At 43.0% G+C, this 14,067-nt stretch overlaps 1 pseudogene; it reads right to left on the bottom strand.

Moving 5' to 3' along the window:
- Positions 1-10,435: 10,435 nt before the first annotated feature.
- On the bottom strand, positions 10,436-10,553 carry LOC124796523 (annotated as a pseudogene).
- Between the last annotated feature and the right edge of the window lie 3,514 nt (positions 10,554-14,067).

Below are 14,067 nucleotides of genomic sequence, written 5' to 3'. Positions count from 1 at the left end.
CAGAACTATTGGAAGTTTATTGCATATGCAAAGGGAAGAGCACTGGGCGGCGCTCACGTCTTATGAAAACGTCGAGCATACCCGAGATGCGATGGATTTGAAGAAGCGGACAAGATGATCTTGTTCGTTGCTTCAGGCCTCTCAGTTCACCAGACCTCACACCAGTGACATGCGCAATGTGCTCCTACCTTTCACAGTTTATCTGCGAAGAACAACTGAAATCTGTTCTTCCTTTTTGAGTCATCCTGTATGTACAGCGTGTTTCAGTACATCACATTCTTTAAACGAGTGATAATTGTAATGTTACGTGTGCACGCCTTGATATAAAATGAAGGACAGGAACCTGTAAAGACACAACAGTGAGTGCCTTGTGACTTATCTACGCTACATCCTAATGTGGACTATGTGTAGTGACACGCAATCTATGGATACTCAGGTGCTGCGTATGACGTAATTAAAACTTAAATCCTTCATCCACATTTTGTAAGTACACGTATGAACGTTAACTGCGCACGCTATATAATGATGCTACGGTTTCTGTCTGTCTAGCGTGAACTTCGTGATCAGAGAACTAACATTTAAGAGTGATAGTGATCAGACCCTACTGGAGTAAGCTAGACAGACCTTAGCTTCAGTCTGTTACCACATTATTGTGCTAGTCACCTTCGACTTTTATTTATTGGGCTGTAACTAACCGAAATAATTCAAAGAAACTAGGGTAAGCTGATATTTCTATACTGAGTAAAATTTACTTTTGCCAGCTTGCAGTGTGCAATGATAGGCTATCAAGTGCTTGTTATTTACGTAAATGTAGAGACTGTTTCACAATGATACTTCTGTCAGAATACTTTAACGATCTGATGATGGCAGTAAACCGAAACCGGTCAATGTAAATTGTATATCGTATGGAATCAAACCAGACATTTATGACTAAAGTACCAAACATGATCGCGATCTCGCTTCCAGACTTTATTTCTTCATTTGATAAAATTTGGTTTAATGCTCCAGTATCGGTATGGACCTTTCTTGCATGTGATTTTTCTTGATATTTTGTGTTTATGGTTGTACTCTGGTGGCCCTCATTGTAATTTCAATTTAGTGCTATTATTGTACATATAATATTTGTTGGTTTCTTCTGTTACTATTTATTACGCTTCTTGTGTCCTCCAACCACGCAGTGTCCATGCAGCTACATTGTAACACCCCACCTGTCACTTAGCTGGTTTTGGCGTGTGTTCACCCCAACTAATTGACTAACAGATCAACAGAGAGTGCAAAACTGCCGCAATATCGCAATATCCTGATTGAACTGCGGTGGCAGTGTTGACATTAATTTATTCAGAATTGATCACTTTTAATTAAAAAAGGGGTGCACATTGATGTTATATTCAGCTATTGAACACCAGATGCAAATGTTGAACATAAAATTAATTAAGAAAGTGACTTGGGATTTCAACTACTTGATTGAAAACAGATGCAGTCGATTAGCACAAATTTATTTTAACTCCCGACCTTCAATCATCACATTACAAGACTCTCCTATCAAGCAGTGGTAATAAATTGCGTTTGCGTGGAGTAAAGCATGATAACTCAAAGGTAATTCGTATCGACTGACCCAGGCGTAATGCGAAGTGCGAGAAGAATTCTACAATACACGGCCCATGAAACCTTCGTGGAAACTTTGCTGACGTGATCCAACAAATTAATCAGTGGCCGGTGCGGGCGCAATATCTGCGAATACAGCGTGGCCGAGCGGCGTCATTGTGTGGACGTCGGCCGACCTCGTGGTGCTGCAAGGCTGCACTCATCTATTCACTCCTAGCTATCTTGCTCAGTACATAGCTGAACCAAGACATTCTATCTCCAAGCTCAAACGTTCCATTTGCTAAGTCCTAAACGGGAGAGATGCTCACTCTTTCTCAGGCAAGCTGAGTAAAGAACGCCACGTCTGCACTGTAGGCAAGCTGGGAACGGAAGAGCTCTACAGACACTTCTCACAGTCTGCTCATTGCCTCGGTTTCCGCTCCAGCAAAATCACTTACGCCAATTGCAGCGCAAGTCGTGTTAATTATGCATCGCTTCCCAGCACCGACCAATGCCTACTCTGGGAAGTGAACAAATTCCCACAAAATTTCCCTTCCTCCCAACTTCTATTTTGCTCCTCCCAGGCCACCCATCAAGGTTAGCGTCTGCACAAACACCAAGTTTTCCGGAATTATGACTCCCAGGAGAGTACTTCAAATTCCTTGGTCCTACGTTCCCATTGGAGGCCAGCATATTTCATTCTGTTGCTCTTCACCTGATTTGCTTCAGACTCTGCGGACCATGAATTCAGTGTGAAGTTGCTATAGTCATGAACACGCATATTTTGACCTCTGTTGACCACTCCACTGTAGCTTTGCACGGCTTTCTCGCATGTTTCACAGAAAACGGGACGACAGACATTTATCAACAGGCGTACAAGTTCTCCGTCTGTTTCCCGGTACATCAGCATGGAGTCGGGGTCAACCACCCACTCACTGTCACTCATCTTAAGGCAGCTGGAGGCCGTGCACCGTTACCGCTTTCTCAGAGCTTGAGCCGCCCTAAGCTGCCTATTGTCACTTCCCTTACCCGCTCCCCCGGCAGCCACAGTCAATTCTGAGTACTTCCCTGGGGTCCAGTAAATCGACGCGTTTCCACAAAGTTTTCATGCCGTGTGAATTACTTTAAAACCATCACCCAACATTAATTATTCCAATACATCCATACTATACCCTCTACAAGATGCACTGGGCCTTGTCAGTCATTTTCGTTCAGCCCTATTGTTCGCTCAACGTGAGTTAGGTGATCTTTAATGACTTCGTGTAAGGGGCATAGTTCTTGCCATCTTACAACATTAAAGACAGGATCCTATGTTAACGCCATGGGTTAGGGAAAGGACAGCACAGGCATGTACATTGTTCACAGCAGAGAAACACAATCACCTATAAGAGCACCAAATGAGTGGACAGATAACTGAAAGTGTGCGTGCTTTTTTAAAATCTTCTGGTTGCTTTGATGAGGGACACAGTGATTTTCTCTTTTGCTCCAAACTCTTCTTAACAAGATAAAATCTCCATCTAACATCCTAATTATCTGCTAGGTACCTTCTAATTCCGTCAAGCCCTACAGGTTTTTCCCTCCACAGCTTCCATGAAAGTTTTTGAATGGCGCTTTAAATCAGGCCCTTTCATCCTGCCTCATCTTCCAGTTAACGTTTTTTGTATATTTCTGTCCTTGCCAATTTTGTGGAGAACCTCCTCATTTCTTACCAAATTAAGTTCTCTTTTTCGTTATCACTCAGAGAGGACACTGCCGATTTTTAATCCGCCCTTTCCGAGTGCTATCTTGTTCTCAGTCTTTAACAACATCACGACAGATCCTAATCTCCATCCATTCTTCTGAGACTGAATCATTTCGATCGGCTCGCCGAGCAGCAAGTTGACCCAGTGATTGACACGGGAGTTATTACGAACTTTCTGCTTCAAGTTTCACTAAATCGTGTGGTGTCGAATTCTGAAGTGCTTTTTAGAAGAATGCTCCATATTCGTCCAATAAGAGCTTCAGTTCCACCTAATGAAGGCGACGTTCCTGAGGCTACAAAAACTACTTCTTTCGGCCCGCTTCCTCTGGATGTAAATACACGTCTCATCAGAAGAATCCTGTCGCCTATTATTGGACACTTATATGGGGTGTCTCCATTCTGCTCTTTTAGGGTGGCTTCAACTGTGATGGGGACACTTTCAATGAAGTATCTGAATGCCTATGGAGGAACGTCAGCCCAGTCTTCGTCGAGAGACGAAATCAGAGAAGCTAGTCTTGCCGGACGCCATGGATGGAATCCCAGTTCGGTTTTACTGTGGCGCCTTGCATTTGTCGTGCGTCTCTAGCCCAGCGCAAAGTCCTAAGAGACTGGAAAAAAGCGATTCCTGTATAAAAGAAGTGTAAAAGGACGGGCCCGCAAAATACAGACCAACATGCTAAACATCGGTTTGCTGCCGAATTCTTGACAGTATTCTCAGTCCGAATACGGCACATTTCATTAAGACGGAAGAGTTTCTGTCCACGAATCAGCACGGTCTTAGAAACCATTTCTCGCGTAAAACTTGGCTTGCCCATTTATCATACGGCATCCTGCGAACTATGGATGAAGGGCAACAGGCCGATGTCATCTTCCTCTATTTCCATAAAGCCTTTGGCACGGTGCCCAACTGCAGACTGTTAGCGGAGGTACGAGCTTACATAAATGTTCCCAGATATGTGAGTGCCTCTAAGACTTTTTAAGTAAAATAACTCAATACGATGTCCTCGGCGTCGAGTGTTCATCAGACACAAAGATATCGTCAGGAGTGCCCCATGGAAGTGGAGAGAGCTGCAGTTATTTTCTATATACATAGACAATGTAGCGGATAGGGTAAGCAACAACCTGCCGCTATTTTCTGATCATGGTGTGATGTACAGGAAGGTGTCATCGGTGGGTGGCAGTAAAAGGATAAAAGACAATATTTATAGTTGGTGTGATGAATGGTAGCTAGCTCTGCATGTAGAGAAATGTAATTTAATGCGTATGAGTAGGAAAAACGAACCCATAATGATTGAATACAGCATTAGTAGCGCACTGCTTGACACAGGAACATCGATCAAATATCTAGGCGTAACGTTACAAAGCGGTATGAAATGGAACGAGCATTTAAGAACCGTAAAGGAGCCCTTACGTAGGACACCAGTGCGCTCCATTCTTGATTACTGCTCGAGTGTTTGGTATCCACACTGGGTCGGATTAAGGGAAGACATCGAAGCAGTTCAGAGGCGGGCTCCTAGATTTGTTACCGGTAGGTTCCAACAACGCGCAATTGTTACGGAGATGCTTCGGGAACTCAAATGGGAATCCCTAGAGGGAAGGTGACGCTCTTTTTGAGGAACATTATTCCGAAAATTTAGAGACTGCAGAACGGTTCTACTGCTGCCAAGTCACATTTCGAGTAAGGGCCTCGAATAGAAGATGGGAGAAATTTGAGCTATTACGTAGGCATAAAAACAGTTGTATTTCCTTCGCTCTATTAGAGGGTACCCTCCACCACGCACCGCACGATGGCTTGCGGAGTATGAATGTAGATGTAGACGTAGGCTCGCCGTTGCTGGTCTATGACAGTGTGCATTGTTGTGCCGATAGAAACAGTCTTCGTCTCCGTACTGTTCCTCCACTGTACGCATTTCATAATGTGATCATATCATTACGCATCTAACATTTTGTCAAGCACAGTAAGAGGAGCACTCCGTAACGACTAAAAGCTTCCACACACCGTAACACGACTTCTTCCGTACTTCACTGTTGTACTGCACATGGTAGCAGGTAACGTTCTCCACGCATTCGCAAAACTCAAACCTTACCATCGGGTTTCCACATGGTGTAGCGTGATACGTCGCTTCAGTCCAGTAGTTCCCAACCACCCACTGTCCACGAGTCGCTGATCAAGCTTCTCTTATATTATTTTGTACTGCTCGGTGTTACTATTTTGTCTCTACTATTGGTACAGGATGTAGATGACATAATTTGCTTGACAGATGAACGACAGCCTCGCATAAAAGAACTTCATGACAACATAAACTCCATCCACCCAGAGACACAATTCACCATTCAAACACAAACAGAAGAAAAACTCAATTTCTTAGATCTCTCTCTCTCTCTCTCTCTCTCTCTCTCTCTCTCTCTCTCTCTCTCTCTCTCTGCCTCAGTCGTCAACACACACACGCACACCCACACAAACCATACACCACTGACGCCAAATACGATTCAAACTCGCGCGCCTCACCCAGTCAAACAACCTTCGGAACAAATTAATACCACACAACCACAACAATACGTAATGGCAGCGAAAACTCTGCCTATCGAAAAAGAGCAGTGCCAAGCGACCATAGATCACGAAGTAAGCCTACTTACTTCATCAACAACACAGAACGCACCACAATTTCAAAACTGTAAGTTACACACAAAAAACGTGATACAGACTCATTTCCGTTCAATGAATAACAAACAGAAAAATAAATTATGTATTGCTGTATACAGATGACAAGTTATATATTGTGTAGCGGAATAGCTACCAAAATAAATGGGCAATAGGATCATGTAAGGTATGAAACATGAATGCATACATCCTCTTTTCGCCAATTAAGCTATAAATGCAACTTTGGCATAATGTTATAAACAACACAAATGTTAACATGGAACAAAAATTTTACAGTTAAAAACATAAATTGAGCCCTCTGAAGGTAGCACAAAAGTGCTGAAACTTGTGTGGGTGAAACAAAACAGAAAAAAGGTGCCTTCCATAAGGCGAAATTTCTCATCCCGTTTGGTCCTCTCCTTTGGAGGCTCTTCTTAAAAATATTTAGGTACTTAAAAAGATCAGCAAGAAATGCTAATTTTTAATAGCCAAACAATGTCACAAAAATAATTCGGATATCCAGGTTTCTACCCTTGTAAGGACATTAATAATTCATCTTAGAGTTACAGAAACTGAATCAGTATTTTCCCTTTGGAAAGCCACGTGACCTGTGTGATAAAGGAGATTCTGATGGAGAAAACCAACATCTTCACAAATAATTCCAAACAGTCGACTTTGCAACGCTTTATCCTTAATAGGGTTCACAACTTTGATCACCTCTTTAAGCACATTATTTAAATCAAAAGATAAAACAGTGGCTGCCAGAGCTTGTCGATGAAACATATGGCATTACTAATTTCGCAACGAGGCCACTTTCATTGCCAGTCATATCTTCAGCACCATGACTAGCTACAAATGGCGACACGTTTAATCCAGGCAGTCTCGTAACTTCGTGCGCTTTCGAAAATCACGTGGTACAGACACTGGCCGGTAGTGTTTACTGGAAGTCCTTCGCAAAATAAAATATCTTTTCTGGCACTTTCATCTGCTTCAAAGCACACAAACACCGTCAAGTGCGCACAGTCTGAAACATCTTCAGTTTTTCGTCTGGCTGTTCACGAATGTCACCGGCTATATCGTTAATTCTACGTTGTGATATTATCAGGCAGTGAAATATGTTTAAGCTTTTTAAAAAATGAAAACATCACCATTTGACTGTGTTGTTGTTTATTTAATTACGACCCAGGTTTCGGTCTTTTACGCCATTTTCAAGTGATTAAGTTTATGTCGTTAACATATATTGCACGATATCAAGCTCAAAATTGGTTATAAGTAAAGAAAAATATGGGCTCCCCACAAAATGCCAGATGTAGAAGATGGTGATGTACAAGATGGTGATTTTACACCTGGCATTTCGCAGGGAGACAATATTTTTCTTAATTTATGGAAATTTTTGAGTTTCATGTCTTGGAATATACGTTAACGACAGAAACTTAATTTTATAAAAGGCTGAAACCTGGGTCGTAATTATATAAACAACAATCAGTCAAATGGCGGTGTTTGCACTTAAAAATTAATTGTATGACTTTTGCTCAGCAACATAAAAAACTGTTTGCTTTTTAGCTTGTTTGCCTACTGTTTGTATAACACATTTTCAACCATAACTACTGCTGGAGGCAGAATAGCAATTTCGGCATCTGTATACGGCTTCCCTGCTTTAGCAACTCGGCATGAGACCTGTAGCTAGCTAATAACGCTTTCTCATTGGAACTGTATACCATAATCAGATAAAAATATTGTTAAATTATAATAACAAGTAAATAATCAATAAGGTGATGTTATTGTTAAGCAGCAGGTAATCTTACAATTTCATTACCCGAATCATGAGACTTGGCTGCAGGTTAAGGGTTTTCAGTTTCCTTTCGCAAATATCCAACGGTTTATCAGCTTCCTTGGAAGTTTTAGTTGAGAGGTGAGGCATATGCTTCGATGGTTTCACATCCTCATGTGACAATACTTCGCCGCCGAGTACACTTATTGTTCAAGACAGTAAAACCATACCAAATAACTGTCGTCATAAAGTCTATTTTTTCGACTTCGATTCGCTTCCGCCACTTCCGCTTGTACCAGGCGCGGAGAGCTGCGCAAATCTTCTGAGAAACTCAATGACGCAATAATCACGTTCTTACTGGTGTACTCGGCCAACTGGCTGACGCGAGCGCAAACGCACTCCTAAGCTACTGCTGACGCCTTGTCGTCTCCGCGCCTCCATTGCGGTACAATATTGTATCAATTGCCTTTGTACCCACTGACATAGTTTGATTACGATTCTGGGGGTAGCCAGAATTTTTTAACTTGGAAAGTAGTTCGCGTATTCAAAGAGATTGAAAAACACTGCCTTAAGGCATGACATACGGCAAGAAGCATATCATTGTTATAGCAGCGCTGTGCCATTCTTATGCCAATTTATTGTTGCTCGTTTCTGTCGGCGTTGTTATTAAAACAGCAGAAATCGCTTTTCCCATTTTCTGTAATAACGTAATATCATAAAATTACGCAAATTTTACTTGGAATACAACAGAAAAAGGTAGTTTTATTTACAAAACAAGTATTTATAAGCTTGCTGCGGAGGATGGCCACACAAACAAACTTCTGAATAATTGCTTCTTTATTGAGAAAGGTTCATCTGAAAGCGAAAAGTTTTTGTTGTTTTGCTATGGCTAATTGATATTTCGGTATTTTAACGGAAAGTAAAGAAAACAAGTGTCATAATCGAGACCAAACAAAAACCGGAAATTATCGGTCATTCGTAACTGAACAAGCTCTGTCGGTTTTAACTGGTGGTTTTTTTTTCATCTATGTCGGATACACGAGGATTCACTGTAACTGATTCAGATTATGGTGCGTGTCGACTAATGAAGTGGTTGCGTATTCAGCTCGATATCATTCTAAATAGCGGTTTTGTCCAGCAACTAACTCCCTACTGATTTATATCGACTTATCCGAAAACGTATATTTTTCGCAGTTTCTATAGAGTCGTTATACGGATATGTTTAAGGTGTCACGGGAAGTACCAGAGAGGGGATTAGGGGGTGAAAAGGGAAGAAAGCTGGGCAGTTGGGTGCAATATATCGGCACCGGGCAGGAGAGGAGGATGTTTATCTGCCGACGGCCGACTGATATTGATCCTAAATCAGATTTGTTTTTTCAGGTGACTGCCCACAGCGGGCTTGTTTGCTTTGGATTTACGCCGCGGGCGGCTGCAAGCCGCAGGGGCTTATTGTTATAACATCACAAATTACCGCCGGCGGCTCCATAATCGCCGGAGACGCCCCGAGCCGCTAGCGGGGCGTCGCCAACCTTTATGCTCGACACGGACAATGGCCGCGGCCGCACCGCTATCGCTTTTCAAAAAGGCTCGTTCCCCGACCCGTACTTGAATCGCTGAAAGAGGAGGGCAGCAAAATACAGGGACGGTGGGGGGAGAAAGAGGCACGAGAGAGAGCGAGAGAGAAAGGGAGAGAGAGAAGGAAGGAAGGAAGGGAGCGTAAAAAAGGAAGAGGGAGGCGAGACAGGGCGAAAACTTGTCGGCTGGAACCTGATTCCACGGCGTATTAATTTTAGATTTATAGTAACCGTGCATTCACACGGGGGCCGCGGGCCGTCGCGCCACAATGGGGAGAGCGCCGCACCTGGAGAACTGCGTCCACTCGAATAATGGCGGCTTCAATTTCACAGGCGGGAGCCGGCACAAAGGCCCGCGTGCTTGACCCGGACGGCTGGAATTAGCGGCGACAAACGGCGTGGCGCGGCACCGCGCGGCACCACGGCCACAGCTGTCCATTCCAGGTGGGCCAATAACCTGGCCCGTCCAGCGCACGGCCGTCGTCGGCCTTCCGACGCGCCGCGCCAAATGCCTGCTTCGTTCCCTGCGACGTTCTCCGCTGGAAGCATTAATCCTCCCGACAGCTCTATGTAAGTCACCGGACACACTCTGTAACGTTGTACGACACCGCTAGTGCACACGGTGCCAAAAGTAGGACGCTGCTCGCTTGACGCCTGTGCTTATAACGGAATTTGCTCTCCGCATTCGCAACTTATCCAGAAGTCTTTTATCACGCATCTACATCTACATGGATATTCTGCAAATCACATTTAAGTGCCTCACAGAGGGCTCAACGAACCAACTTCACAATAATTCTCTATTACTCCTATCTCGTACAGCACGCGGAAAAATCGAACACCTATGTCTTTCCATGCGATCTCTGATCTCCCTTATTTTATTATGGTGATCGTTTCTCCCTATGTAAGTAGGCTAAACTCTCTAAAAAAACTCCTCCCGAAAAGTCCACGTAGGCCCAACGGTACCGACCGGCCGTCGTGTCATCCTCAGCCTACAGGCGTCACCGGATGCGCATATGGAGGGTCATGTGATCTCCCGGCCGTATCTCAGTTTCCGAGACCGGAGCCGCTACTTTTTAATCAAGTTGCTCCTCAGTTCGCCTCACAAGGGCTGCGTGCACCCCGCTTGCCAACAGCACTCAACAGACCGGATGGTCACCCATCCAAGTGCTAGCCCAGCCCGACAGCGCTTAACTTCGGTGATCTGACTGGAACCGGGGTTACCACTACGGCAAGGCCGTTGGCCTCTATGTAGGTAGGCGTCTACAAAATATTTTTGCATTCGGTGGAGAAAGTTGGTGATTGAAATTCCGTAAGAAGACTCCGCCGCAACGTAAAATGACTTTGTTTTAATTATGTCTACCCCAAATACTGTATCACGTCCTTGACACTCTCTCTCCCATTTCGCGATAATACAAAACGTGCTGCCTTTCTTTGAACTTTCTCGATGTCCTCAGTCAGTCCTGTCTAGTAAGAATCCCAAACCGCGCAGCAGTATTCTAAAACAGAACAATCTCTTTAGTACCTCTGTTACGTTTTCTGAGCGTCTTGCCAATAAAACGCAGTCTTTGGTTAACCTTCCCCACAAGATTTTCTGCGTGTTCCTTCAAATTCAAGTTGTTCGCTATTGTAATTCCTAGGCATTTAGTTGAATTTACGGTCTTTAGATATGACTGATTAGTTGTATAACCGAAGTTTAACGGATTCCTTTTACGACTTTTCGTTATTCAGGGTCAACTGAAAATTTTCGCACCATACAGACATCTTTTCTAATCGTTTTGCAGTTTGTTTACATCTTCTGATGACTTTACTAGTCGATAAATGACAGCATCTTCTACAAACAACCTAAGACGGCTGCTCAGATTGTAAGTAGGCTGTTTAGGTTTTTTTATTGGTAACGCCACCTTTGTATAAAAATCACTGGCTGTGCTGTGTGCAGTCTGTGGCTAGTTTGCTTTGTTGTCTGCCATTGTAGTGTTGGGCAGCGGCAGCTGGATGTGAACAGCGCGTAGCATTGCGCAGTTGGAGGTGAGCCGCCAGCAGTGGTGGATGTGGGGAGAGAAACGGCGGAGTTTTGAAATTTGTCATGAACTGCTCTATATATATATATATATATATATGATGATATTAAGGTAAATACATTGTTTGTTCTCTATTAATATCTTTCATTTGCTAACTATCCCTATCAGTAGTTAGTGCCTTCCATAGTTTGAATCTTTTATTTAGCTGGTAGTAGCGGCGCTTGCTGTATTGCAGTAGTCGGAGTAACCAAGATTTTTGTGAGGTAAGCGATTTGTGAAACGCATAGGTTAATGTTAGTCAGGGCCATTTTTTTGTAGGGATTTTTGAAAGTCAGATTGCGTTGCGCTAAAAAAATATTGTGTATCAGTTTAAGGACAGTCATGTATAATTCTTCAAAGGGGACGTTTCAAGATGTCTCGTAAATCGTTTATGTAGATAAGGAACCGTAAACACTACCTTGCGGAACGCCAGAAATCAGTTCTGTTTTAATCGATGGCTTTCCATCAGTTACTACCAACTGTGAACTCTCTAACAGGAAATTGCGAATCCACATAACTGAAACGATATTCCATAAGAACGCAAATCCAATACAAGCCGCTTGTGTGGTACAGTGTCAAAAGCCTTCTGGAACTCTAGAAATACGGAATAAGTTTGACATCCCTTGTCAATAGCATTCAACACTTTGTGTGAGTAAAGAGCTGTGTCGATAGACCGTTTTCTTCGACGTAATTCATAATGTTCGAACACAATATGTGGTCCAAAATCTTTTATCCGCATTTACATCCACTGTTCAATCTATACATAAAAGAAACAACGACGGGATTAAAAGAAAGGTTCAGGAAAGGGATTCAAATCCAAGGTGAAAGGATATCAATGATAAGATTTGCTGATGACATTACCATCCTCAGTAAAACTGAGTAAGAATTGCAGGATGTGTTGAAAGGAATAAGTAGCCTAATGAATACAGAGTGTGCACTGAGAGGAAATGAACGAAGGACGGAAGTAATGAGAAGTAGCAGAAATGAGAGTGCCGAGAAACTCAAAAGCAGAATTGGTGATCACGATTTGAAGTAAAGGTATTCTGCTACCTAGGCTACAAAATAATCCGTGACACAGGGAGCAAGGGCGGAAAACAAACCAGAGTAACACTGGACGAAAGGGCATTCCTGGCGAAGAATAACCTATTAGAATCAAACATAGACCTTAATTTGAAGAAAAAAGTTTCTGGGAATGTATGTTCGTAGCACAGCATCGTATGGTGGAGGGACGTGGACTGTGGGAAAACCGTAACACAAGATGGTTCAGATGGCTCTGAGCACTATGGGACTTAGCATCTGAGGTCATCAGTCCCCTAGAACTTTGAACTACTTAAACCTAGCTAACCCAAGGACATCACACACATCCATTCCCCAGGCAGGATTCTAACCTGTGACCGTACAGGTCGCGCGTTCCAGACTGAAGCGCCTAGAACCACTTGGTCACATCGGCCGGCCTTACAATTCCGTAGTAGAAGAAAGTAGAGATGAACCTTGGTCATATTTCAGTAAAACACAGCCTGTCACATTTTTGATACATTTCGAAAATTCAAACTTTTTTTCGTAATTATTGACCAGATTTCGAGAAATTTTCTTGGGTCCTGTCCGCAGCATTGAGAAGTCAGATGAAGTCTTGTTATATGCTATCGTCACATATGGCATACTGTTAGAAACAGACACATAGTCTGTTTAAAATATGCAGGTTAATTGACTTAATGTTAAATGATTTTAACGTGCGATACGTCTCGGTGTTATAAGCTTTCCAGTATGTACTTGTATACATATTTAAGAGAAACGTTAATAGATTTACTGGTATCATGCAAAGCATTGTTTATGTGCTCATGCAGATAGATGAAAATCATAACGAAGACACTGCCCTTTAGTTTTGAAGCACGAAGTAATTATTATCTGCGGATATCCACATCGGCGCAGGCTTTTAACCGAAAAGTAATAATTAGTGCGGCTGTGTGCATGTATATCCGAGGAGATATCTGTGTAAACTAAAAATGTATGGTAAATTTTGCGAGACATTCAGCAATCGTTCAGCAAATTTTAAAAATATTACATAATAATCATTATCGTCTCTCAGACGGAGCTAAATCTGGACTGTATGGAGGATGCCGTACAGTGATGAGATTCAGTCTCTGAATTTCTGCTGTGGCAGCACGAGAAATGTGTGGTTTGGAATTGTCATGCTGCAGGAAAACATTTCCCTTTTCCTTTCAGGGCCCTGGTTAGCCTTTGTTTCAGAGTTCGCAGCGTTGTGATGTAACTCTCTGAATTTATTGTTGTTCCACGATCAAGGAAATCAACATGGATAACACGATCTGCGTCCCAGAACGCTGTGGCCATGATTTTTCCAGCCGAGGGCTGTGTCTTGAATTTCTTTTTCTGGGGCGAGTCTTTGTGTCGATATCCCATAGACCGACGTTTCGTCTCCGTCTCATAATGTTGCATTCACTTTTCGTCTCGTGTCACAATTCAATGGAGAAAGACGTCACCTTCCTTCTCGTAACGTTAGAGGAGTTCCTGGCTCATTTCAATTCTGTGCGTTTTCATTTCAGGAGTCAGCATCCGGAGTACCCATCGTGCACAGATCTTCCGATAGCCGAGCAAAGCAAAAATGTGATCAACGCGTTTTCTTGTGAAATGCCGATTGTGCTTGCATTTTCTCTCTGTGGGTGATACGACGATCGTCCTGA

This window comes from Schistocerca piceifrons, chromosome 4 (genome assembly GCF_021461385.2).
Source record: "Schistocerca piceifrons isolate TAMUIC-IGC-003096 chromosome 4, iqSchPice1.1, whole genome shotgun sequence".
NCBI classification, from domain to species: Eukaryota; Metazoa; Arthropoda; class Insecta; order Orthoptera; family Acrididae; genus Schistocerca; species Schistocerca piceifrons.
Note: the sequence above shows the minus strand (reverse complement) of the source record. Positions and strands in the feature narration are given on the sequence as shown.